Genomic DNA, 27,024 nt, shown 5'->3' with positions numbered 1-27,024 from the left:
GCAGCTCAGGAGAAGTTAGTGCAGAAAGGAGAATGATGCTAGGCTGTGGGGCTCCTGAGACTAGGTGCTTATTGTGTAAATGGTCAGGGGCTGAGGGTGGGGTGGAGTGGAGGGTAGGGGACCAGAAGGGGCCCTCAGGCATTGCAGTGTGATGGAAAAGCCCCAGATGCTGAGCTGAATAAGACCTGAGTACCAGACATGGACCTAGTAATTTCAGCAAGGCCACTGAGACTGCTGTTTTGTTTCCTCATCTGGAGAAAGATGAGGGTTGGGGGTGGGCAGGGAAATGGGAAGGGAGGGGAGGGGATGAATATATGTGTTTTTAATATATCTCAAAGCAGTTTGGAGGTCAAAAGAATATTGTTAGTCCTTTGTAAGTAATATGAATATGACCTATATAATGTATAGGTTTAATATAATGCATTTGATATATAGATAGAAACAAATCCTCAAAGTTTGCTGGGAAATTAAAATCATGAAATAAGTGCAATGAATAGTCTTGGTGCCTTTGAACCAAGGATTGATGCCTTCGAACTATGGTGCTGGAGAAGACTCCTGAGAGTGCTTTGGACAGCAAGGGGGTCAAATCAGTCAATCTTAAGGGAAATCAACCCTGAATACTTGTTGGAAGGACTGATGCTGAAGTTGAAACTCCAGTATTTAGGTCATCTGATGTGAACAGCTGACTTGTTGAAAAAGTCCCTGATGCTGGGAAAAATAGAGGGCAGAAGGATAAGAGGACATCAGAGAGTGAGACAGCTGGGTGGATCACCAACCAATGGGCATGAACTTGGGCAAACTTCGGGAGATGGTGAGGAACAGAGAGGCCTGGCATGCTGCAGTCCATGCGGTTGCAAAGGGTTGGGCATGACTGGGCGACTGAACAACAGTAATAGTCTTGGTGGTATGAAGACCAAAAATTGTTCATTAATGGTAAAAGCCAGCTATTTATGTCTATCTTAAGTTAGAGTAAATCGTCTAAAACTATGCAAATCATCTTGACTCCTAAATTCTTTATTGCTTAACACTTATTTTTAGAGGATTGTTGTGTGCTTCCAGTTTTTGCCCCATTGTTGGTGAAGTTCTCATTGTTTTCTCCTCTCTCCAGGCGGGTCCAGGTCAGGAAGGCAGTGTTGGCCATCAGTGTTTAGGGCAGTGTCTTTAAATAAAACATTCAGATCAACTTTGGGTCAGTTTATTAAATCCTGCTTGGCTAAGGGCTCTCTTTCTCCGTTGTTTCTTGCAGGTCCATTGTCTTAGTCCCTTGATTTCTTACAGTGTGACTGGATAGATTCGGGGGAGGAAAGATAAGCCACTTGAAAGTAGTTTAGTGTACACGGGTGCCTATTTATTGTGGAAATAGGGGTACAGAGACCAGCGAGTTAGTGTGTCTTAGTGCCTGGATATGTGGGATAGGAAGGCGGGGGGTGTCTTCAAGGAGGGAAGGAGGATTCTTTTGCTTGAACCATATGATAAAATATTTGGTCTTTTCCATGTTGTTCATTGCTGCATCTTGATATGTAAATAAATTCTTGACCTGGAGTCATTGTGGTATAATAAAGGTTATATATTTGGCTTTTATCCCACGTTCCCAAAACCCTTGGAATTTCCTGAGTGATCAGAGTGTCTTTCATTATTCACAATGAGCCCTTTAGACCATACCAGAGTTCACCCTAATGAATGACTCTTGGTGGGCCCTAGATAGCTTCAGAATGAAGGCCAGTTGCCAGAGGGACCAACTTCAGGATTACAGAGAGTTGGAACTCTTAGCTGCATCCCCTGAACTCAGGGAAAGTGAGGTCTTGGCAATTGAGTTAATCACCAAAGGCCAGTGACTTCAAAATGATCATGCCTATGTAATGAAATTTCTTGAAACTTTGATAAAAGCTCTGAAGTAAGGAGGCTAAAGGAGCTTCTGGACTGGTGAATCTGTGGATGTGCTGGGAGGGTGGTATGTCTGGAGAAAGCATAGAGGGTCTGCACTACCCCATCCCCCACTCCCCACCCCCTGCACTGTACTTTGTGCTATGGATCTCTTCCGTTTGGTCACTTCTACATTGTATCCTTTATAATAAAGTTGTACTCGTAAGTATACCACATTCCTAAGTTCTCTGAGTCATCATAGCAAATTGTTGAACCTGAAGGAGATCCTGGGAGGCCTTGAGTTTGTGGTGGGTTAGCCTGGTTAAATTTGTTGTTGTTCAGTTGCTCAGTCGTGTCCGACTCTCTATGACCCATGGACCACAGCATTCCAGGCTTCCCTGTCTTTCATCATCTCTGGAGCTTGCTCAAACTCATGTTAAATGAGTCAGTGATGGCATCCAACCATCTTATCCTCTGTTGTCCCCTTCTCCTCCTGCCTTCAATCTTTATCAGCATCAGGGTCTTTTCCAAAGAGTTGGCTGTTCACATCACATGGCCAAAGTATTGGAGTTTTAGCTTCAGCATCAGTCCTTGAAATGAATATTCAGGGTTTATTTCCTTTAGGATTTACTGGTTTGATACCCTTGCAGTCCAAGGGACTTTCAAGAGTCTTCTTCAACACCACAGTTCAAAGGCATCAATTCTTTTGCACTCAGCCGTCTTTCTGGTCCAGCTCTCATATCCATACATGACCACTGGAAAAACCATAGCTTTGACTGTGTGCACATTTGTCGGCAAGTAATGTCTCTGCTTTTTAATATGCAGTCTAGGTTTGTCATAGCTTTTCTTCCGAGGAGCAGGCCTCTTTTAATTTCATGGCTGCAGTCACCATCTGCAGTGATTTTGGAGCCCAAGAAAATAAAGTCTGTCACTGTTTCCATTGTTTCCCCATCTATTTGCCATGAAGTGATGGGACCAGATGCCATCATCTTAATTTTTTGAATGTTGAGTTTTAAGTCAACTTTTTCACTCTCCTCTTTCACCTTTATCAAGAGGCTCTTTAGTTCCTCTTTGCTTTCTGCTATAAGGGTGGTGTCATCTGCACATCTGAGGTTATTGATATTTCTCCGGGCAATCTTGATTCCAGCTTGTGTTTCATCCAGTCTGGCATTTCACATGATGTATTCTACATATAAGTTAAATAAGCAGAGTGACAATATACAGCCTTGATGGACTCCTTTCCCAATTTGGAACCAGTCCATTGTTCCATATCTGGTTCTAACTCTTTCTTCTTGACCACATACAGATTTCATACAGATTTCTCTGTATATAGAAATACAGATTTCTTGAGGCAGGTAAGGTGGTCTTATATTTTCATCTCTTTAAGAATTTTCCACAGTTTGTTGTGATCCACACAGTCAAAGGCATAGTCAATGAAGCAGAAGTAGATGTTTTTCTGGAATGCTCTTGCTTTTTCTATGATCCAGCAGATATTGGCAATTTGTTCTCTGCTTCCTCTTCCTTTTCTAAATCCAGCTTGAACATCTGGAAGTTCTTGGTTCACATAATGTTGAAGCCTTGCTTGGAAAATTTTGAGCATTTGCTTGTATGTGAAATGAGTGCAATTGTGTGGTAGTTTGAGCATTCTTTGGCATTGCCTTTCATTGGGATTGGAATGATAACTGACCTTTTCCAGTCTTGTGGCCACTGCTGAGTTTTCCAAATTTGCTGGCATACTGAGTGCAGCATTTAAAAAGCATCATCTTTTAGGATTTGGAATAGTTAAGCTGAAATTCCATCACCTCTGCTAGCTTTGTTTGTAGTGATGTTTCCTAAGGCCCACTTGACTTTGCACTTCAAGATGTCTGGCTCTAGGCAAGTGATCACATCATTGTGATTATCTAGGTCATTGAGATCTTTTTTGTATAGTTCTTCTGTGTGTATACTTGCCACCTCTTCTTAATATCTTCTGCTTCTATTAGGTCCAAACTGGTTCTGTCATTTATTATGCCCATCTTTGCATGAAATATTCCCTTGGTATCTCTACTTTTCTTGAAGAGATCGCTAGTGTTTTCCATTCTATTATTTTCCTCTGTTTCTTTGCATTGTTCACTTAGGAAAGCTTTCTTCTCTCTCCTTGCTGTTCTTTGGAACTCTGCATCCAGATGGGTATGTCTTTCCTTTTTACCTTTGCCTTTTGCGTCTCTTCTTTTCTTAGTTATCTGTAAGGCTTCTTCAGACAACCATTTTGCCTTTTTGCATTTCTTTTCCTTGGGGATGGTTTTGATCACCACCTCCTGTACAGTGTTACAAACCTCTGTCCATAGTTCTTCAGGCACTCTATCAGAGCTTTTCCCTTGAATCTATTTGTCCTTTCCATTGTATAATCATAAGGGATTTGATTTAGGTCATACCTGAATGGCCTAGTGGCTTTCCCTACTGTTTTCAATTTAAACCTGAATTTGGCAATAAGGAGATCATTATCTGAGCCACAGTCAGCTCCTGGTCTTGTTTTTGCTGACTGTATAGAGCTTCTCCATCTTCAGCTGCAAAGAATATAATCAGTCTGATTTTGGTGTTGACCATTTGGTGATGTAACGTGTAGAGTCTTCTCTTGTGTTGTTGGAAGAGGATGTTTGCTATGACAAATGCGTTCTCTTGGCAAAACTCTGTTAGCCTTTGCCCTGCTTTGTACTCCAAGGCCAAACTGGCTTGTTATTCCACGCATCTCTTGATTTCCTACTTTTGCATTCTAGTCCCCTGTGATGAAAAGGACATCTTTTTTGGTGTTAGTCTAGAAGGTCTTTTAGGTCTCCATAAAACCATTTAACTTCAGATTCTTTGGCATTACTGATTGGGGCATAGACTTGGATTAGTGTGATATTGAATAGTTTGCCTTGGAAATGAAGAGAGATCATTCTGTTGTTTTTGAGATTATACCCAAGTACTGCATTTCGGTTAAATTGGTAGATGCTATTTGCAGTTGGTGTCTCAAATGGGTGTGGTCCTCGTGGGACTGAGCCCTTCAACCTGTGGGGTTTGCACTAACTACAGGGAGCTGTTGTCAGAATGAACTGCCTTGCAGGACACCCAGTTGGTGATGGAGAATTGGCTGTTGGGAAATGAAATAGTCGTCTTTCCTATTGGGAAACATCAGTTCATAATATTAAAACATTTTGGCTGTAATAATCTCTTTGAAATTATGGTTGTTTACTATTTAAAGACTGAAGAGGCTTTAAAAAAAAGTATAGTGGGGCTTCCCCACTGGCTCAGTGGTAAAGAATCCACCTGCCAATGCAGGAGACACAGGTTCAATTCCTGATCTAGAAAGATCCCCCATTTTGCGGAGCAACCAAGCCTATGGCCCATGACTATTGAGCCTGTGCTCTAGAGCCTGGGAGCTGCAATTACTGAGCCCTTCTACCACAAATACTGAAAATACTGAAGCCTGTGTGCTCTAGCCATGCTCCACAACAAGAAAAGCTACCACAATGGAAAGCCAGTGCACTGCCAGGAAGGGTAGTCCCCATTCATCACAACCAGAAAAGCCGGCACAGCAAGGAAGACCCAGCACAGCCAAAAATAAAGAAAAAGAAAAACTGATTTAAAAAAAAGTATAGTGGGAAAGAAAGAGAATTATCAGGCCTGTGCAATTTTATTTATGTATTTACATTGTGTTTTATAGTGTAATAAAAGTAGAAGTTACACTACTCTGTGGTTTCTGTTGAATCTTCCCTCCTGAGGTGTAGACCAAAGATTGCATAGCACTTTCTCTGCCTTCAGTCAGTGGGATAGCTAGTATGTAAATATTATGGACTGCAGTTAAGGTGGTCTCCTTACTAAGCAATGTTCAGTATTTTGGTTTACCTCTATAGTATTACTATTACTATTTGGATAAGCCGTGTGAAATTACCAGTTTTCCATCTACAGTGACAACCGTTTCATAGGGTTCAACTTAATAGGAATGAATGTTCTTTACTAACTTTCTACTTGGAGTGGGAAAAAAAAGCCAACAACTGTAGTGACTGTCATCAGGACATTTTAAAAAATGTTAAAAGTCAGAAAAGAAAATAAATACTCCCAAATTCCACCCACAAAAGATACAAAATAATAAAAAGAAAAAAATAATCTATAATCTTACTACTCAGAGATAACTAATGTAAACAGTTTGGTATTTTTTTTCTTTCAATAAAAACAGAGATCATGTTAGCTCAAAATACGACTTTATGTTTATTCCTTCACTTAATATTTTTCATTAACAATTGCGATCATTTTGGGCAAAGGGGTATGGCAAATCTGATCCCTTTAGGCAAAAAGTTCCTATTGTTTTAAAAGTCAAAGGGAAGTTTAGAAATTTCAGTAAGTAATCAGCAGTTTCAACAGTGTTGAATGCAGATCAGATGGCTTTTTTGATTTGCTTCTTGTAAGTCATAGTAGGAATTCTTTTAAAAATTAGTACTTAAAGTAAAAAAAAAAAAAAAAGAGATAAATTGACCAGGAGAGAATATAACTTAAATGCACCTTGTCTTCCCAATAGGTGATTCACCATTCTCTCACTTTTGGTTTATTACTGAATTGGATGAGTAATGATTACCCATAGATTTTTCTACTCAAGACTCTAACTCACCATAGAGATGAGCAATGGATAATCCCATTTTGTGGAACTTTACTGAATATTAAAACTGTTAACTCTCACAAGCAATAGAGCAGAGTTTGGGGCTCTGGAGACAGGCTGCCTGGATTAAAAACTCACCACTGCTGCTTGCTACCTGTGTGACTTGGCATAAGTTACTTGACCTTTCTGTGCTGTGGTTTTCATATCTGAAAGATGGAGTTGAAAACGATAGTGCCTGCCTCGTAGGATTATTGTAAGGGTTAAGCAAGTTCATACCTGTGAAGTGCTTGGTCTAGTAATTATACAAAGCACTGATACTATGCATCAGTATGTGACTATTATTTATAGAATTTTTCTCTGTGTCTAACCTTTGCTCCTGGTTTTCAGAGTTCTTATTTGAGTTCAGGCTGCTGCTGCTGCTAAGTCACGTCAGTCGTGTCTGACTCTGTGCGACCCCATAGACGGCAGCCCACCAGGCTCCTCTGTCCCTGGGATTCTCCAGGCAAGAATACTGGAGTGGGTTGCCAGTTCCTTCTCCAGTGCATGAAAATGAAAAGTGAAAGTGAAGTCGCTCAGTTGTGTCCTACTCTTTGACGTTCATTTCTTCCCCTTCGAAATCAGATTCTCTATATCTAGGGTTTTCCTAATTGCACTTGTTTAATCTTGACTCTGCCTTTTCTGAAGCCATCTAGGATAGAAAACATCCTAGTTCCTTTTCCCTTTGCTCTAACAGGCCCAGGGGAGACTTTGCGTCAAAGGACTCGTGACTTCCCTGCAGGGACTGGACCGTGACCTTCCACATATACCACCTCTGCTCGCCAGTTCCCATGTTCCCAGAAGGCTGGCCACATGCCTGTCCAGCAGGAACACTGCCTGACCTAACCTGTGACTAATTGGAAAAACCCTGTGTTTAGGACTCCTGTAGTTTTCTGTTTAATCGTTACCTGCTTCCTGTTCCTGGAAGGAAGAGAAGTTGGACTGATGTCAGTGTTGTGGGAGCTGAAGATGGGCCCTGAGAGTGCCTCCTAGGGCGGCTGCTTCCTCACTTTCAGGGCGTAAGGTATTGCTCTGTTCCCCTCACTTAACATTGCCCTCCAGTCAGGCTCATGTTCTTTAGTTTCAGTTTCCTGTCTCCTGGCTTTGTGTTTCCAGCTGGAGCTGGGAACTTTGTGAGGATAGCAGTGTTTACACTTATTACCACTGATAATAAGCATCACTGCCATGCTGGATAATGTTTTGTTGTTGTTCGGCCTCACAGTCATGTCCAACTCTCTGAGACCCCATGGGCTGCAGCATGCCCGGCATCCCTGTATTTCACTGTCTCTTGGAGTTTGTTCAAACTCATGTCCATTGAGTTGGTGATGCCATCCAACTAGCTCATCCTCTGTCGTGCCCTTCTCCTCCTGCCCTCGGTCTTTCCCAGCATCAGGGTCTTTTCCAAAGAGCCGGCTCTTCACATCTGGTGGCCAAAGTATTGGAGCGTCAGCTTCAGCACCAGTCCTTCCAGTGAATGTTCAGGGTTGATTTCCTTGAACTGGTTTGATAACGTTTACTGAGCGCTTACTCTGCACAAAGACCTCTCCTAAACCCGAGTTGATTTCATTTCCTGTTCAGAAACCATTCTGTTATTATCTGCATTTTAGAGGTGAGGAAACTGAGGTACTGGGAAGTTAATGGACTTGCCTGGGGTCTCACAGCCAGGAAGCAAGTTGAATGAACACAGTGCAGCCAAGAAAAGACTTGCTTTTGCTTTGCCTCCTTTCTTTCTAGGGAGCAGCTTTGGTTGAGAGCTCATGCTGTGCTTGCAGCAGACCTTGGTTCAAATCCTGGCGGTTCCCCAGATGAGTGACTTTGACTTCAATACATTGTTCTTTAATGCCTACATTTCTGAAATGGGTTTCATTGTAACACCTAAGAGTCCTGAAGATTAAAAAAAAAAAGAAATGCAAGTAAAGATGCCAGGCTCATATGTAAGCACTCGGTAAAGGTTTGCCGCTGTTAGCAGTTCGTGATAGAGTGGTGGAGCATCCCAGAGGCTCTGGAAGTGGGATGGTGAACCCCCAACACACTCCCTGAAAATCTGTCAGTATCTCCCTCTCTCTCTGTAGGGCTGGGCACGGAGTAGTCTTCCCTCCTGAAGCCCTTGCTTACTAGCACCAGCCAGTTCGGCAACACCCCTTATTTTCCCACGTGGTTAGTAAGTGTTGTCTTCTGCGCAGTGGAAATTACTTGGCTGGACTCCCACCCTGGCAGGGGCTGGTTGTACCCAGAAACTCAGGGACCTAGTTCCTGGAAGCCTGGTCCTCCAAGTCAGTGCCCTCTCTGTGGAGCTCCAGGGAATCCCTGGTTCCTAAGGAAACCCCTTCCTCCCTGGATCCCTGTCTTGCAGTGTTTGCCAGAAATAGGCCATCCTGGCCTCTCTTTTTCCCATTTGGTGGTTTTATCCTGGCACTTGCAGGTTAGCTTCCTCCCATATTTTGAATAATTCCTGACCTAGTGCCTGCTTTGGCGCTGGTGAGGAGTGTGCAGGAACAGATCTGCTGGGATCAGGCCCCTGTGGAAGAGGGCAGTGCCTTTGGTGAGGGCGTGTCAGGGTACCTACTGCTCTTTGTGGGCCTTCCTTTGAATGTTGGCTAACAGGAAACTTCTGTTGATTTTGAAGAATACAGGAGCTTGCTAGTATATGTATACCTTTTGGAAAGGGCTTACCTAATAAGTGGGTAAAGCTGCAGGGTGGATCAGTCATCCAAGCTCTGACAAGAACCTATTTATATATGTTTTTAAAAGCTGTAAGTATTTGGCAAATGCAGACACAAGTACATTGGCCATTCTGTTCCATCAAATAGCCTCAGTGAAAGGGGATGCTTGCTCAGTAATTGAGGAGCCCCTCTGGGAGGATGGAATCTGCTTTCATGATTCACAGGTTCTGTGTGGCAAATGTTTAAAGTGCTGCCAACTGGGCTGGGAAGATACCCTGGGGTAGGGCATGGCAGTCCACTCCAGTATTCTTGCCTGGAGAATCCCATGGGCAGAGGCGCCTGGTGGGCGTCCACGGGGTTGCACAGAGTTAGACACAACTAGCGACTAAGCATAGCACAGCAAAACTGTGTTCCAGGAATTGTGGTGGGGTTAGGCGTTCAACAAAAGGATCTTTTCCCTACTACTTGGGGAAATAGGCATGTTTGACTTAAATTGGGCTTTTCCTGTGAATTCTGTCACCTCTGTTGGGTTTCTTAACATTGGCTACTGTATGCCCAACCATGTGTTTGTAGTAAAGTGGTTGGAGAGGCTGTTAGAGGCTCTGAGTGTTCGTTTTTCTACTTGGCTTATTTCTCTGCCTCTCCCCAGTGATGTCATGTTACACCACTGATTTATTTGCAAAGTGAGAATCTCATCCACCCTTTTGTTTACCTTCTTGGGATTAGAGGTTTCAGATAAAACAATGAAAGGATCGTGTCATCTGCGTGGAAACTTTTATATCCTATACAGTGTCTCTAGCTAGTAATATGTATGATTGAAGATTCTTTGTCCTTTTCTATTTTTCCTTCCTTCTTTTCTTCTTTCTTTCTTCTTGATTTTTGGATGCCATGTAACGAACATTGTTAGCACAAATTATGTTTGTGATGGCTATAGAATTGCTTCTAAGTAAAATGGTTTGTGAGGAATAATGTGAAAATGTACACTGTGAACAAGATGCTTTTCAACAGATAGGAACAAGTCTTCCTTTTATTTTCATAATAGAATAGTTAAGGAGGAATCAGATAGAGTTCTACTATAGAGTGATCTTTTGCTTTTTTGTAGTTAAAATTAATACTGGGACAATTTAAGCTGCTGAGAATTTTTTAAAAATAAAGTCAATACAAATGTCATACTTCTTTCACTGACTTTAATCCTTTTTCATGAAGACGATTGTTACACTTAACAAGATGCATGTAGATTCCAGTGTTTATCACACATAATAGGGTCATTTGGAGAGAAGCAGCTTTAGGGCATTTGAGTGGATGAATTTGGACGTGGGTCTCAGCCCAGCTCTCTGGTCAATTGTGATGGTTTAACCCACCTGTTACTGTGAGGCATGTGCCGCTTACTAGGTAAAGCCAAAAACCAATCCCCATTCTTCCAGACACTGTTAGACAATGTGGCTGAAAGTGTGGGGCTTTGGGATCACATGGCCTGGCTCAAATCCTGTCCCACCACATGTTAGGACTTGTTATTGAACCCCATGTATATTGAACCTATGTGAGCCTCATCTGCACTTGGGGGCAATGAGATAACCTACCTTACGGATGTTGTGAAAATGAAATGGGATTGTGTATGAAGCATCTGTTGATAGAACACTTCCTGGAGCACTGCAGACACTAGGTAAACGCTGCCTTATGGCTACCTTCTTATAGCAACTCATTCTTTATAACATGCCACCTTTAGAAAAGAATCTGAAGTGAATACTAAATTTCTGAAGTCCCATTGTTTTGCAGTCATATCAAGAATGTCTTTAAATAAATTATACTTCTTTCTTGTGGATATAATTTACAATTAAAAAATACTTTTATTCATTTATTTTTGGATGTGCTGGGTCCTCACGATGCATGGGCTTTTCTCTAGTTGCAGTGAGCAGAGGATACTCTTCCTTGCGGTGCACAGGCTTATTGTGGCGGCTTCTCTGGTTGTGGAGCACAGACTGCAGGGCGTGCAGGCTTCAGTAGTTGTGGCTCTTGGGCTCTGGAGCACAGGCTCAGTAGTCGGGGCACACAGCCCTAGTTGCTCCACGGCATATGGGATCTTCCCAGGTCAGGGATCAAACCTGTGTCCCCTGCATTGGCAGCTGGATTCTTTAGCACTGAGTCACCAGGGAAGCCCCAGAGTTTATGATTTGAAAGGCCCAGGAAGGTCTACAAAGTCTCACTCCACTCCTGTCCTCTAGCCACGCAGCCCATTTTCAAGAGACTGACAGTGCTACAATAACTAAAGACTTAAAAAACTCCCCAAATGGACAACCGTGAAAATAGCAAAAGAAAGAGACGAGGAAAGGGCAAGAGAATAGGAGAAGAGGAGGGGGATTCAGCAGGGGTCCAAATTGCTGTGCTCTCCTGGGCCCCACAGCACCTTGGGCATTACCCTCATTTATACTCGTCTCTCAACATTCAGAAAACTAAGATCATGGCATCCGATCCCATCAGTTCATGGCAAATAGATGGGAAAACCATGAAACAGTGACAGACTTTATTTTATTGGGCTCTAACTATGGATGGTGACTGCAGCCACAAAATTAAAAGACACTTGCTCCTTGGAAGAAAAGCTAAGACAATCCTAGACAGTGTATTAAAAAGCAGAGACATTATTTTGCCAACAAAGGTCCATGTAGTCAGAGCTATGGTTTTTCCAGTAGTCATGTATGGGTATGAGGGTTGGACCATAATGAAGGCTGAATGCCGAAGAATTGATGATTTTGAACTGTGGTATTAGAGAAGGCTCTTGAGAGTCCCTTGGACTGCAAGGAGATCCAACCAGTCAATCCTAAAGGATCAGTATAGTTCACTCACTCAGTCATTTCTGACTCTTTGTGACTGCAGCAGTCCTCCCTGTCCATCATCAACTCCTGGAGTTTACTCAAACTCATATCTGTTGAGTTGGTGATGCCATCGAACCATCTCATCCTCTGTTGTCCCGTTTTCCTCCCACCTTCAATCTTTCCCAGCATCAGGGTCTTTTCCAATGAGTCAGCTCTTTGCATTAGGTGGCCAAAATATTGGAGCTTCAGCTTCAACATCAGTGCTTCCAATGAATATTTAGGACTGATTTCCTTTAGGATGGACTGGTTGGATCTCCTTGCAGTCCAAGGAACTCTTAAGAATCTTCTCCAACACCACAGTTCAAAAGCATCAATTCTTCAACTTTCAACTTTCTTTATAGTCCAACTCTCGCATCCATATATGACTACTAGAAAAACCATAGCTTTGATTAGACAGACCTTTGTTGGCAAAGTGATGTCTGTGTGTTTTAATATGCTGTCTAGGTTGGTCATAGCTTTTCTTCCAAGGAGCAAGTGTCTTTTGATTTCATGGCTGCAGTCACCATCTGCAGTGATTTTGGAGCCCCCCAAAATAAAGTCTGCTGCTGTTTTCACTGTTTCCCCATCTATTTGCCGTGAAGTGATGGGACCGGGTGCCATGATCTTTGTTTTCTGAATGTTGAGTTTTAAGCCAACTTTTCACTCTGCTCTTTCACTTTCATCAAGAGGTTCTTTAGTTCTTCTTCATTTTCTGCCATAAGGGTGGTGTCATCTGCATATCTGAAGTTATTGCTATTTCTCCCAGCAATCTTGATTCCAGATTGTGCTTCATCCAGCCCAGCATTTCTCATGACATACTCTGCATATAAGTTAAATAAGCAGGGTGACAATATACAGCCTTGATGTACTCCTTTTCCTATTTGGAACCAGTCTGTTGTTCCATGTCCAGTTCTGTTACTTCCTGAACTGCACACAGGTTTCTCAAGAGGCAGGTCAGGTGGTCTGGTATTCCCATCTCTTTCAGAATTTTCCACAGTTTGTGGTGATCCACATAGTCAAAGGCTTTGGCATAGTCAATAAAGCAGAAGTAGATGTTTTTCTGGAACTCTCTTGCTTTTATGATTATCCAGTGGATGTTGGCAATTTGATCTCTGCTTCCTCTGCCTTTTCTAAAACCAGCTTGAACATCTTGGAAGTTCACAGTTCAAGTATTGTTGAAGCCTGTCTTGGAGAATTTTGAGCATTAATTTGCTAGCATTACTGTGCTAGCATTACTGTGCTGCCGCTGCTGGTGCTGCCAAGTCGCTTCAGTCATGTCCGACTCTGTGCGACCCCATAGACGGCAGCCCACCAGGCTCCACCATCCCTGGAATTCTCCAGGCAAGAACACTGGAGTGTGTTGCCATTTCCTTCTCCAATGAATGAAAGTGAAAAGTGAAAGTGAAGTCGCGTGTGAGATGAGTGCAATTCTGCGGTAGTTTGAGCATTCTTTGGTATTGCCTTTCTTTGGGATTGGAATGAATACTGACCTTTTCCAGTCCTGTGGCCACTGCTGAGTTTTCCAAATTTTTTGACATATTGAGTGCACCGCTTTCACAGCATCATCTTTTAGGATTTGAAATAGCACAGCTGGAATTCATCACCTCCACTAGCTTTGTTTGTAGTGATGCTTTTCCTAAGGCCCGCCTGACTTCACATTTCAAGATATCTGGCTCTAGGTGAGTGATCACACCATCTTGATCATCTGGGTCTTTAAGATCTCTTTTGTACAATTCCTCTGTGTATTCTTGTCACCTCTTCTTAATATCTTCTGCTTCTGTTAGATCCATACCATTTCTGTCCTTTATTGAGCCTATCTTTGCATGAAATGTTCCCTTGGTATCTCTAATTTTCTTGAAGAGATCTCTAGTCTTTCCCGTTCTATTGTTTTCCTCTATTTCTTTGCACTGGTCACTGAGGAAGGCTTTCTTATCTCTTCTTGCTATTCTTTGTAACTCTGCATTCAAATGGGTATATCTTTCCTTTACTCCTTTGCTTTTCACTTCTCTTCTTTTCACAGCTATTTGTAAGGCTTCCTCAGACAGCCATTTTGCTTTTTTGCCTTTCTTTTCCTTGGGATATCCTAAAGGAAATCAGTCCTAAATATTCATTGGAAGGACTGATGCTGAAGCTCCAATACTTTGGCCACCTGATGTGGAGAGCCAACTCATTGGAAAAGACCTTGATGCTGGGAAAAATTGAAGGCAGGAAAAGGGGATGACAGAAGATGAGCTGGTTGGATGGCATCACCAGCTCAGTGGATACGAGTTTGAGCAAGCTCCAGGAGATGGTGAAGGACAGGGAAGCCTGGCATGCTGCAGTCCATGGGGTGGCAAAGAGTCGGACATGACTGAGTGACTGAACAACAACACCACCCCTCTCAGAGCACCCCATGATGTGCCCACCCTTGGGCTCCCCTCAGAACTCCTCAGCCTTTTCTGTCTCAGAGGCATGGTGGGTGGCCTCCTGGCCTGTGTCCCACTGTGGACACTGGCAGCTGACTTTACCCCATGGGGGTGAGCTCAGGTTAGATGAACCTTCTGTGTTGTCTGAATGTAAACCTTTGAGGTATTCTGGAAGATTCGGGAAGAATCTAGATGTTGAGCTCCTTGGCTTCTCAGAACATCTGTGTCCTAAACTGAATCCCTTCCCAAGGTGTAGCTATGAGGCTGTAGTTGTTTTCTGTACTCAGTCTTTTGGTGCCCTTGAAAGGTTGTGTTTGGTCAGAAAATTCTGTGGCCTTAAGAAATCGCTTTAAACGGTAAATCTGAGACAGTTATGGAGAATGCTAGGAACTTTTACTCTGCAGAGTTGGTTTTCCCATTCTAGTTTAAATGGAAACCTGGAATGGCAAATATTTACAGTTTGCGGCGTTATTTTAAAGTATTTTTGTATCTTTATATTGACGTCACCGCAGTTTCAGTCCTTTGTTCTGGGTGCTACCTGGGGTTCAAGAGTAATTCAGTTTTGTCCTCCCAACCTCCTGCTTGTCAAGAATGTTTATTTCCTTTTTGTCCAGCCAAATTCAGTTTTTCTTTTGAAACCTAATATAAAGTCTGTTTTCTTCTTGGATCCACACTAATTATAATACTTCCCTTCTCACCTCCTATGGCACTTATACAATGAAACTGCAGCTTAAGGAGGGATTATGCTCCAGACATTCCGTTTTGAGTAATTGGAAAGTACGCTAGAAATTGAAATGCATTTTCCCATTAAAAATAATAATTAGGCTCTCACAAAGGCTATTTAAAAAGTGACAACATAGGACTTAGAGAACTTTATTATTACAGAGAAGGTGAAAAGTAAAATGGACTGCTGTATGAACCACTTGGATTCAGCATTTTGCCATATTCACTTGCTCACCCTACCTGTCCACCTGTCCATCCATCCATTTACCTACTTTTTTTGGCTGAACTCTTTGAAATCAAGTTGTAGATAGTGTTGCATTTCCCCCAAATCCCTCTGCTATCATTTTGTAGGACTGAGGACTTCCTTCCACATAACCACAGCACCATCATCATAGCTAAGAAAATAAACAGTAAGTCTGTAATACTGTCTAATCCATTTTCCTGTTGTCCTCAAAATAGCCTTTATTGCTGATTTAAAATTTTTATTGTTTAAAATCTGGAACCAGACTGCCATCAGGTTTACAAACCTCATTTTGTCCTATTATTTCTAACAAAAGCTCTTTGAAGCCACATTTAGCCAAGTACTGGGGGAGGCGAGGAGCTTTCCTGGTGAGCTTTCCTGGTATGTTGAATTCTTGGGTGTTCCTCTCCCATGCTTAATGCCTGTCTCTGGATCCTGGGGGTGCTCCTGCTACCCTGAGCACTCCATTTTAGCATCGTTTAGGGTGCAGCTGGGGCTTCCCTGGTAGCTCAGATGGTAAAGAATCCTCCTGTAATGCAGGAGACCCCAGTTCGATTCCTGGGTCAGGAAGATCCCCTGGAGAAGGGATAGAAGATATTCTCCAAGAAGAATATCCACTCCAGTATTCTTGACTGGAGAATCCCATGGACAGAAGAGCCTGGTGGGCTGCAGTCCATAGGGTCGAAAAGAGTCAGACACGACTGAGCGACTAAGCACAGCACAGCGTGCAGCTGGTCTCTCACGGGTATGAGAGAAACCTCAGAGACCTCTTAGCCAAACGCACATGTCAATCAGGGGTTCACAACCAGACATTGCTGATTTATGCGTGTTTTTCTGAGGAAGGCTTTCTGGACCTCCATCTGTCCTAGAGTGGTTTTTGCTGTCCAGAATCAAGTACAGCAGAAACTAACACAACATTGTAAAGCAATTGTCCTCCAATTAAAAATAAAAAAGTAAAATTGGAAAAGAGAATCTTCCAGTATCAGGATAGCATTTCAAGCAACTCAACAAGGTAAAGGTGACTGTACGCATTGGGAGCGATTTTGTGTCATGGGTGAGTGACCTCTGGGCAAGTGGGTCCTATCTGGGTGTCCCCTTCCTGTCTTGTCACAGCTGTGGAGTGGGGGAGGGTGGGCTGTCGCAGCTGTCTATCTGGGAGGCGTTTGGAAACTGGTAGCTGCCTGAAGTTTCACTACAAAATTTAGGACTTATTTATACACTGAAGTTCATTGTTTTCCAATTTCCATATAAGCTCATCTGTTCTCTTCATACATTTTAAGCTTTGGGCAAATGCTGTGTCTTAGTCAGTGGTTTGGGGGGTGGGAGTGATGTCTCTTAAGAGCTCCATGGCTTTGGTTATCTCTGTAGCCAAAAATAGAAATAATTTGGAATGATTTTATTTTGTAGAATTTGCTCTGCATTTTGCCCTTTCATTGTGTACATAATTGATTTAAACTGTGTTTAAACAATTAGCTTAATAAAGGAGGTTGTTTTTCAGGAGCTAATAGATCTTAGCTCAGCCAGAGTAGGATTGAGAGGCCGTGTGTGAACTGGCTATGAGCATTGTCCTGAAATGAGATCTGCTTGGCTTTTCCTCCAGGCTCTTACTAGTTTCCAACCTTGTGACCCCGGGCAAGGGACAGACCCTCCCCCACCTCCAGTTCCTCTCTCTAATGAATACCCACCTCATAGGACTGTGACCATCAAAAACCCTTGAGCCCCGTGGCCTAAGCCCCTTTGCGAGGTCTCATCAAGTATATTCATATTTGTGCAGCAGACTCAGTGGAGTAGAGGTTGTAAATAACCTCATATCAGATCAAGTTTTGCTACCAATGAGTTTGTCAGATTGAGTTTTGCTGTGAAATGAGGTATAAGACTTCTCATCTTTAGAATTTTGGGGATTTTGCCTTGTGGACACAGGAGGGTAGGTTTGTGAATTGTGGATGGAGCTGAAGAAGGCTGAGTATGGAATGTCAAGAACCAAGGACATTGGCACCAGCACTTAATATTCCAGTTGACCAATCTGAGGCACAGAGAGGTGAATCACAGAAGCAGACAGGGCAAAGCTGGAAGAAAAACCCCTCTAGAGAAATGCAAATTTTGCCCTCCTAGTCAGTAATGTAGTCCAAAATAGACTTTTGGATCCTGTGATTTGAATGTTTTTGCTGGAAAAAAAAAGGGGGGGGGGGTGGTGTGTGAGTGTGTTTAAAAGCAACGTTCCAACGAAGCTGGGTAGGCTATCTACTTTCTAGCCAAGTCCTTTTCTCCCATCACAGAGTTGTTGGGTAACCCAAGCTTCTGAGAACATACCCCTTTCCTGATAATATTGCTATCAGAACCATCAAAATGCTCTTGGCCCTGGCTGGAATGAAGCTGCTTAGGAGGAGTCACGAGGGCCTCCTTATCTGGAGTCTCAGGTTATCACTGTCTTCCCCATTATTTTAGCAACCCTTGAGTTATGCCCACTGGGTTTGAGGAATGCCATTTCTGTGCCATTGCTTCTCAGCTCCTGTTACCATTGGGGTCAGTTGGAAACTTAAGTGTTATTGGAAACCAGGCTAGAAAACTGCTTTTGATTTTGGGGGTTTGACTTTGAGCCATTCCTCATACCTCTTCCTCAGTTTATTGCTTTCTTTTGTGACTTTGTCAATAGGATCTTGGCAAAACTCAATACTAATGTGTCCTCAAAATACAGTGAATTAAGACAACCTGACTGGGTCTAGGAAAAACCCAAAGGATTTTGATAACCCCTGGCTTTTGTTGGACACGACTTGTGATGTTGTGGAAGGGAATCATGTTTATTAGTAAGAGCTGAGACACTCCCTGTTTCAGTGGCTTTTGGTGTGTGCCAGTTCAGTTCAGTCGCTCAGTTGTGTCTGACTCTTTGCGACCCCATGAACTGCAGCACGCCAGGCCTCCCTGTCCATCACCAACTTCCAGAGTTCACCCAAACTCATGTGCATCGAGTCGGTGATGCCATCCAACCATGTCATCCTCTGTTGTCCCCTTCTCCTCCTGCCCCCAATCCCTCCCAGCATCAGGGTCTTTTCCAATGAGTCAACTCTTTGCATGAGGTGACCAGAGTATTGGAGTTTCAGCCTCAGCATCAGTCCTTTCAAACCCAGGACTGGTCTCCTTTAGGATGGATTGGTTGGATCTCCTTGCAGTCCAAGACTCTCTCAAGAGTCTTCTCCAACACCACAGTTCAAAACCATCAATTCTTCGGTGCTTAGCTTTCTTCACAGTCCAACTCTCACATCCATACATGACCACTGGAAAAACCATAGCCTTGACTAGACGTACCTTTGTTGGCAAAGTAATGTCTTTGCTTTTGAATATGCTATCTAGGTTGGTCATAACTTTCCTTCCAAGGAGTAAGCGTCTTTTAATTTCATGGCTGCAGTCACCATCTACAGTGATTTTGGAGCCCAGAAAAATAACGTCTGACACTGTTTCCACTGTTTCCCCATCTATTTCCCATGAAGTGATGGGACCAGATGCCATGATCTTCGTTTTCTGAATGTTGAGCTTTAAAGCAACTTTTTCACTCTCCTCTTTCACTTTCATCAAGAGGCTTTTTTAGTTCCTCTTCACTTTCTGCCATAAGGTTAGTGTCATCTGCATATCTGAGGTTATTGGTGTGTGTGGAGGGTACTAAAGATACTAAAGATGAGATGATGGGCTTGTTTTGAAGAGGCTGAGGGACCTAAGGTTGTGGCCTGCATTAGATGAGCTGTGATTTGGGAATTGGGTAGGAGCTCAGAGATGGAGGACAGATTCAGTTTCATACTTGTTCATCCAGGAAACTGCTCTGAGGTCTGGTAGTAGGAATTTTCAAAACATCCTACTTTCTGCTGTGCTAATTGGAACTCAGTTTTGAGATCTGGGGAGCCTTTGATCTCAGTTGTGAAATACAAGAGCAAACCTGCATTTAGCATTTTAACAGAAGAGTTGGTAAGTGATCACCTTAGGTCAGGGAGGAGGAAGCAGCGTCCATGCAGGCAGGATCTAGACTGCCTGGCATGAATCTAGGTGCTGCTGTGTAGTAGCAGCGTGACCTTGAGAAGACTGTGTGGCCTTTCTGTGCTTCCTCTCCCCATTTGTAGCATGGGCAGAATACCAGTAGCTGTGTCAGAAGTTTGCTTTGAAGAGTCAGTGCTTAGCTTAGTGGTGGCTTGTAAATGCTCCATAATTATGGTGGTGGTAGTTCTTGTTGGTAGTAATAGAGGAGTAACAAACCAGTCTGAGCTAGACTTCCAGCACTTCTAGAACTCTTCTACCTTAAACCAACCTCTTCCTTCCTCTGTTTTGGCCTACACTCCCTTCTGACCCTGATCCCTGGTGTCTGATTCCCTTGGGTCTCTTGTTTTTCTTTCCTGCTCCGATGGCCCTCCTGCATGGGTTAGCCCACTTGCAGGTTTGGGGTGCCCTTCTCAGCTGTGCCCCGAATGCCTTTGCAGTCCTCTCCCATTCCTGCAGACTCTCCACTAAGCCTCACCATCTCCCCAGGCCCTTTATTCTTCCCTGGGGTCTCAACAGGTGCCATCTCTTACCTTCAGAGACAGCAGAGGCTCCCAGGCATCTTTTCATTCGTGGTCCTTCCGCCCACCCTAAAGGATCACTCATGGACCCCCTGCCTCTGGAGAATGAGGTGTCCTTTTACCTGTTTGAGTTTTTAATCCACCTCCTTCCTTCTTATGGAAATCATCTCCTCCATTTCCTCAAGGTCATCACTTTACACACTGTCTCAGACTATCCTTTTTGCTCCTTTTCTGCTGCCTGTAAAGAAACACTCTGCTTTCAATCATGTAAAAAAATTCCAGGGAATTCCTTGGCGGTGCAGTGGTTAGGACCCCATGCTTTTACTGCTGGGGACCGGCCCAACCCTAGATTGGAGAATTTAAGAGATCATGTGCCACACGGTGCAGCTGGAAAAAAAAATTCAAAAAGGCAAAGAAAAATTTCTTTCCCTCATGCTGAAGGTGAACTCCCTTACCCTTAAAGCTCAGATTGAGCTTCTAGAAAGAGCAAACTGAGCTGTTTCTGCTCCTCAGCCCAGGGAACCTAGTCTTTCCTTCTGGTCTATGAAAAACTGCTCCCTCCAAGGCCACAAAGATCTCCCACCGAATGGTTTTTCTTTCCTGTTTTATTGTATGTATTTTTTTCATTTTATGTACGATGTATGTGTGTGTTTAGGACTTTAAGTTTACTTCAAGAGACTATGGAGAAAGAGATAGCAAAGCACAACAAGGGGACAGTTTAAAAAAAATTCCAAGTTGCTTCCTAAGTCAGCAATTAAAGATTTTCCATGTGTTCTTATGTGAACTTCTACGTGGCCCAATTTTTCTTGAGTTTTTCTCAATTCTCTTTCAAAAGATTATTCTTAGGGTGTTTCTTTTTTCTTTTTATTAATTTATTTTTATTTTTTTTACTGTGGTAAGAACACTTAAAATGAGAATTACCCTCTTAACAAAATTTTAAGTGCACAATGCAGTATTGTTAACTAAGGGCACAATGCTGTACCGCAAATATCTGGAATTTATTCATCTTGCATAACTGAAACTTTATCCCCATTGAATAGCAGCTGCCCATTTCTCCCTGCCCCTGGCTCCTGGAAACCACCATTCTGCTCTTTCTGTGAATTTGACTATTTTAGATAATCTCATACAAATGGAATCATGCAGTAATTGTCCTTCTGTGACTGGCTTATTTCACTTGGCTTCATGTCTTCTTGAGAGTCCCTTGGACAGCAAGGAGATCAAACTAGTCAATCCTAAAGGAAATCAACCCTGAATACTGATTGGAAGGACTGGTGCTGAAGCTGAAGCTCCAGTCCTTTGGCCACCTGATGAGAAGAACTGACTGATTTGAAAAGACCCTGATGCTGGGAAAGATTGAAGGCAGGAAGAGAAGGGGACAACAGAGGGTGAGATGGTTGGATGGCATCACTGACTTAGTGGACATGAATTTGAGCAAGCTCCAGGAGATAGTGAAGGACGGGGAAGCCTGGTGTGCTGCAGTCTGTGGGGTTGCAAAGAGTCGGACACGCGTTAGTGAGTGAACAGCAACAACAATGACAACAATGTCTTCTAGGTCCATTTTTGTTGTCCTTTATGGTGAGATTTCCTCCTTTTTAAAAAAGCTGAATGGGATCTGATTATATGTACATGTCACATTTCTTTATCTGCTCAAAGATCAGAACATTTGTTCCCCTGGCTTGGCTACTGTAAATAATGCTGCGAAGAGTGTGGCAGTGCAGAAGATCCTATTTCAGTTCTTTTGGCTAGACACCCAGAAATGGGGTTGCTGGATCACATGGTAGTTCTATTCTTGGTGTTTTTTTTTTTTTAAGAAACCTCTATACTATTTTCCATAGTGGCTGCACCATTTTACATTTCCTTCCCATTTTTGTTGCTCTCTCCTGAAGCGTCTCACCTAGCTGACTGCTCATTCATTCTGGAAACTCTTTCTTCTGTGTTCCAAGCTAGAGTCCTGGCTTCTCTTCCTAATTCCTCATGGAGTAGATTCAGTTGCTCAGTGGGTATTTCCATTTGAAGGTCCCCTGCTTATTTACCTCTATCACGACATGTTCAAAAACATATAGTATTGTCTTCTCCATGCAAGTACATTAGCGTATATGCTAATATATGCTAGGTCCCCTGTAGCAAAACACCACACACTGGGTGACTTAAAAAGGAGAAATTCATTGTCTTATTGTTCTGGAGGCTGGAACTCCAAGATGAGTGTCAGCAGGGTTGCTGTTTCTGAGGCCTGTGAGGGTCTGTCTGTTCCATGTTTCTGTTATAGATTCTGGTGGTTTGCTGGTGATCTCTGGTGTTCCTTGGCTTCTCCAAAGCATCACTCTAATCTCTGTCTTCATGCAATGTTTTTGCCTCCAAATTTCCTTTTTTGTGTGTGTGTGTTTTTTGTTTTTAAAGGACAACAGCCACATGGGACTAGGGTCCACCCCAAAGACTTCATTTTGACTTGATTACCTTTGTAAAAAGACCCCGTATCCTAATATGGTCACGTTCTCAGGTACTTGGGGTTAGGACTTCCACATATGTATTGCTGCTGCTGCTGCTGCTGCGTCGCTTCAGTCGTGTCCGACTCTGTGCGACCCCATAGACGGCAGCCTACCAGGCTCCTCCATCCACGGGATTTTCCAGGCAAGAGTACTGGAGTGGCTTGCCATTCCCTTTTCCACATATGTATTGAGAGTGAGGCAAAATTCAACCCATAGCACCATTCAAACTTGATTTTTTTTCCAGATATTTTTCATCTCAGTGAATGGCACCAGTGTTCACCATGTTATTCATGCAGACGCCTGGGCATCATCCTTATCACCTCACTTGCACTTCTGTTAACTTAGGGTCCAGAGCTTACAGAATTTAGAGGCACAATTTTGAAATAGGAACCATTGGATCCAACAGGTTTACAAAGGGATCGGTGATCCATGACTCTCAAATGGCTCACAACCTCTGCTCTATATCTTTTTTTTTCTTTAAAGTGTCTACCACCTTGGTACATATATAATACATATGTAAGAATTTAAAACAATTACAGAAAAGCATAAAAATATAATTAATAATTAACATATTATTCAATTACTCAGAATCACTGTTTTGATCCTACAATATGTATGGTTTTTGAATCCATCTTTTAAAATTCATTATTAGATAATAAGTATGTCCCCATATCTTCACAAAATCTTCATGAATAGTGTTAAATGGTGCATATTATTCCATCAAATGGATAGTCAATGGTTGACTTAGGTATTTTTTTATTATCCCATTGTCAAACATGCAGTTGTTGCTAATTTTTGACTTTTTATAAATAATGTTACAACAACCTTTACTATTAATTTGAACTCAGTTTTTTTCAGAATTCAAATATGAGTCAGCTAAAGATGAAGAAAAAAGATGGACATGGTGTCTCTAAGCAGATTATTAGTGTAAATTGAAGAAACAATTAAGCCTACCTAAGTTAACTAGGATCTTAGGCATTAATTGTGAATAGTTACTTTGTGATTTAAAAGTTATTCTTAAATTGCTGAGGTAGATAACAAGGATTCTGCAGTCAACTTTTTGCTCTTTAATGATTCTTTGTAGTCTATAACAGGGCTGTACAATATAACTTCTTGTTGTTCACTGGTTCAGTCACCTTTGACTCTTTGTGACCCCATGAACTGCAGCAGGCCAGGCTTCCCTATCCTTCACCATCTCCTGGAGTTTGCTTGAACGCATGTTCATTGAGTCAGTGATGCCATCTAATCATCTCATCCTCTGTCACTGCTTTCTCCTCTTGCCCTCAATCTTTCCCAGCATCGGGGTCTTTTCCATTGAGTCAGCTCTTCACATCAGGTGGCCAAAGTATTGGAGCTTCAACTTCAGCATCAGTCCTTCCGATGAATATTCAGGACTGATTTCCTTTAAAACTGTCTGGTTTGATCTCCTTGCTGTCCAAGACACTCAAAAGTTTTCTCCAGCACCACACTTCGAAAGCATCAATTCTTCAGTGCTCAGCCTTCTTTATGGTCCAACTCTCACATCCGTACATGACTGCTGGAAAGACCATAGCTTTGACTGTATGTACCTTTGTTGGCAAAGTGATGTCTTCAGTTTTTAATACGCTGTCTAGGTTTGTCATAGCTTTTCTTCCAAGAAGCAAGTGTCTTTTAATTTTGTGGCTGCAGTCACCATATGCAGTGATTTTGGAGCCCAAGAAAATAAAATCTGCCACTGTTCCCACTTTTTCCCCATTTTTTTTTTTGTCATGGAGTGATGGGAACCAATGCCGTGATCTTAGTTTTTTGAATGTTGAGCTTTAAGCCAGCTTTTTACTCTCTTCTTTTACGTGTGTCAAGATGCTCTTGGGATGATGGAAATTTTCTTTATCTGACCTCTCTAATATGAACCAGTTAGCCACATATGACTATTGAGCACTTGAAATGTGGTTAGTCCACCTAAGGAACTGGATTTTTAATTTTATCTATTTTTAATTAACTTAAATTTAAATTGCTATTTGTGGTTAGTGATTACTGTATTGGATAGTGCAGTTCTATCAAGATAGTAACTAAACTCTTCTATGTGCTGTGCTTACTCAGTCATGTCTGACTCCTTGCAGCTCCGTGGACTGTAGCCCGACAGGCTCCTCTGTCCATGGGGATTCTCTAGGCAAGAACACTGGAGTGGGTTGCCATGCCCTCCTCCAGGGGATCTTCCCAACCCAGGGATTGAACCCAGGTTTTCTGCATTGCAAGCGGATTCTTTACCAACTGAGCACAGGGAAGCCCAAGAATAAACACTTTTATAGTGCTTATCTTTTCCTAAATACTCTAAGTGCTTTACACATAAATGTGTGTGATCCTCACAGTGAATTTAACAGATAGTCTTCCAGTTACTTTGCTATATTAAAAAACTTAGTGGCTTAAAACAATGAGTGCCAAAGAATTTGGGGCCACATTTTGAAACCATTGTAGAAAGGTACAATCACTTTGATTCCGTTTTACAGATGAGGAAATTGAGCACAGAGCAGTTAAAAAACTTATTCAAGGTGACATGCCTAGTTAGTGGCCAAGCAATTATGTATGCTAGGCAGTCTGACCTTTTAGCTACTGTGCATCTCTGTAATTCATGTTTCACTGATTCAGAGTCATATCTTCCTCAGCTTTTTCCATGGTGTGGTAATTATGAGATTAAATGACTGACACCTGTCTGTAAATCACAAACTGTGAATTTATAGTATTTTCAAGGGTTTCCTAGAGGTCAAATTAATGATGAACACACATTCTTAACCACCTGATTCAGGAGAAGCTGCCTGGCTTCAATTTTGAGCCCCCTGCTTTCATTCCTGTTTCTGCTGCTTCCTAAAGAGAAATTATCACTTCCAGATTGAAACTGACCATGATTCTGAGTAAAACTCTTTCAGTCTTAACATGTTGCCTGCTTTAGCTATTCCTGTTGCCTGGAATATATTTTTTAAAAGGAATTAATAAATAAAATGCTTAGAATTACTGAGAGTTAAATATTTCTGGTTTTTAGTGAAATTAAGTCTTGATGTTAAACCCTAATTTGGATGACATGTTTGCATATATTTAGGGAATTGTGTGTGTGTACTCTTTTTTATTCATTCATCCATTTATTAATTATATTCTTGGGAGAGAAATCAGAATAAATATGTAGCTTATCCCCAGATTCAAGAGGTTTCATGATACTTTAAAGAGTGCCACCTTTTACAGAACCTGAGAAACCAGCAGTTTCCTTTCATGGGCAAAGATAATGGTTATTTCCATCTGAAAGTGAGGGAGCCCTTTGTCCTGTGCTCTCTGTTTGATATTTTTTGCTGCAGTGATGAAATGTGGTCATTTCACACCTGGTATTTGTCCTTATGTGATCATTACAGTACAGGTTTTTTTTTTCCCACCAAAATACTCTTGAGAGAGTTTATTGTTAAATGCATCTAGATTCCCAGTTTCTGGGTTTCTTAAGCAATATGTGTAAATCTCTGTGATGCAGAAAACCTCATTGTATCACTTCAGAATCTGAGTACCCCAAATAACGAGACTACATTTCAGTCAGACCCCACATTTTCCTTTAGTCCTCATCCTTCCTGACCCCCTCCTTTGTGTGATAACTCCCTTTTCATCTTATGTGTGTGAATTGATACTTGGCTGGTTTTCCACACAGTCGGCTCTTTCTCCAGTATCTTAACTGGCAGAATCTTATGATTGTACGAGCTGGGCTCACGGTTTCTCCCTCTCTCTCCTTCATGGAGGCGACTCAGTTCCGTGTATATCCTGGCACACTCGTGGGCCCAGATATCCCGCTGCTTCTGCTGTAAGTCCGTGTGGAACTTTGACTTGTCCAGAAGCAAATGGCTCCTTCTCCCCCGTAGATGCCCCCTTCCCAGCTGCACTACTTCTGAAGTCGTAAAATAGGTCCCCACGGTTCCTGTTTCTTTCAGTGCCCCATGCACACCTTCTCCCAGTCTCTCATGCCTGCCCAGGTGTTCACTTGTTTAGTGCCTGTTTCCAGCACTGCCCTACTGGCTCCAAGTTGGCACTGGTCATGCTCTCCTGTTTTCCACTCTCTGTGCAGCTCCCAGCTGGTGCTTTTCATATAACAGTCATGCCATAAATGATAATTTGGGGTGGTAAGCAAATACGCAGATGCACGTGCTTCCATTTTTGTATGTGTGCTCCTAGGCCAAGACCTGATGCATCCTGGATTTGTCTTTTTTCATGCACTAGAACAGTCAGTTTACTAAATCTTTCTGGGACATATGCTCCATGAGGACAAGGGTCTTTGTTTTGCTCAGTGGTAAGTCACAAATGCCTAAAACGATGCCTGCCATGACGTTGAGCATTTGCTTTGCTGTAGAAATGGTTCTAGATGTTTTATGTGTATTCATTTATTTTGTCTTCATAACAAGCCTTGAGGGGTGGGTTGGCTACTATTAGTAAGTCTGTTCATAAGAAACCAAGGCATGGAGATGAAGTCATTGTCCAGAGTCACACAGCTGCAAAGTGGTGGAGCTGGGACTTGACCCCAAGTCTCCTGAGTCTGTGCTTTTAACCGCTAAGGACTCTGCTATGATACCACCTAGTGATGGTGTGTGTATTGTGTGG

General features: G+C 42.4%; 1 protein-coding gene across 2 annotated transcripts in view; it reads left to right on the top strand.

The window, feature by feature from the left end:
- The window catches only part of RELL1 (RELT like 1), a 76,286-nt gene that overhangs the window by 12,777 nt on the left and 36,485 nt on the right, over positions 1–27,024 (top strand). The gene's annotated exons all lie outside the window — the stretch shown is intronic.

The sequence above is a fragment of the Capra hircus genome, chromosome 6, assembly GCF_001704415.2.
Source record: "Capra hircus breed San Clemente chromosome 6, ASM170441v1, whole genome shotgun sequence".
In the NCBI taxonomy this organism is placed as follows: domain Eukaryota; kingdom Metazoa; phylum Chordata; class Mammalia; order Artiodactyla; family Bovidae; genus Capra; species Capra hircus.
This window is presented reverse-complemented; position numbering and strand designations above follow the sequence as displayed.